Source organism: Orycteropus afer, unplaced genomic scaffold (assembly GCF_000298275.1).
Source record: "Orycteropus afer afer isolate SDZICR_OR568_19922 unplaced genomic scaffold, OryAfe1.0 scaffold00150, whole genome shotgun sequence".
In the NCBI taxonomy this organism is placed as follows: Eukaryota; Metazoa; Chordata; class Mammalia; order Tubulidentata; family Orycteropodidae; genus Orycteropus; species Orycteropus afer.
Window position 1 is genome coordinate 839,898 of NW_006921737.1, and position 1,201 is coordinate 841,098.

A 1,201-nucleotide genomic window follows, 5' to 3' on the forward strand; every position below is an offset into this window, starting at 1 on the left:
AAGCCCAAGGAGGGGTCGCTATGACTTGACAGCAAATAACAACAATAAGAAGTTATAAATGAGATCAGGATGTGGAGAAAACTGCAGGCAGATGCTGACCAGGAGGCTCTAGGGATAAATGTTGGCTCTGAGTCAAATACAAGTGAATGCTTGTGTCCTCCCTGAAGTCAGCAGGGCTGCGGTCTTTAAACTCTAGAAGTGTGTCTGGGGTGTCTGTTAAGTCCCCAGCCTTTCTGAAGCCACCGACCGAGTTTGGGGGACTGAGTGCTGTTTGCTCTGTGGGCTCATGCTGCCCCCTGCTGGCCTTGCCCTGGCACTGCCTCTCCACACATGGGGCAAGCTTGGCAAGAAGGAAGGAGAGGTGGGGCAACTGGGTCAAACTTGGCCAGGGAAGGTGATGTTGCCTTTGGGAGAACATATCTGAAGACCGTGCTAAAATCTGATGTGCTTAGCTTCACAAAATCGCAGATGCATAAGTGCTAGTTTCCTACAAGTGGCCACCACCCCCTTCCCCGACATTAATGAGATAGAGGAAGAGGGACAATAAAATACTCATCTGAAAGCCACCAGCTATGGGGTGGGGACAATATGACATAAATTTTATGACAATCATTTGGTAACCATAACAGCTTCCTTTCTGGAGACATCTGGGATGAAGCAGGGATCTGGCTATGTAAAAGTTACAGGAACAGAGTGAGGTTGGAAGGCCGTGGTGATTCATTTCTACCATCCTTATGTAGGCCTTGGAGAAATGGAGCCAGCTGGAGGATGGAGGCCACTCATGAAGGTCTGGGTGGATGTCTCAGTAGGGAAATGGGCTGCCAGCTTCAGAGCTTCTGAATGAGATTAGTCAGTGCTTGATGCCATGAGTTTACCTAAGGGAACTTGGGGGAGGCTAATGTGGTCTGGGTGGCTTGACAGAGGCTTATTGGAAGACAGAGGCCTGGATCTTCAAGGATGAACCCAGTGAGCCAGGAAAAGAGGTAAAGAGTCCTCTCCTGAGAGGTGTATTGGATCGTCTCTCATGCTACTTCCTGTGACTGGTGTGGCTCTGGTATTGAGGCAACTCAGCAGTGCCTGGTCTAGAAGCTCCCAAAATCTCCTGGAGGCTCACTACTAAAACTGTGGTCCAGAACCATGTGCACCACTTGGGAGCTGGTTAGAAATGCAGAATCTTAGGTCCCACTTCAGACCTGCTTAA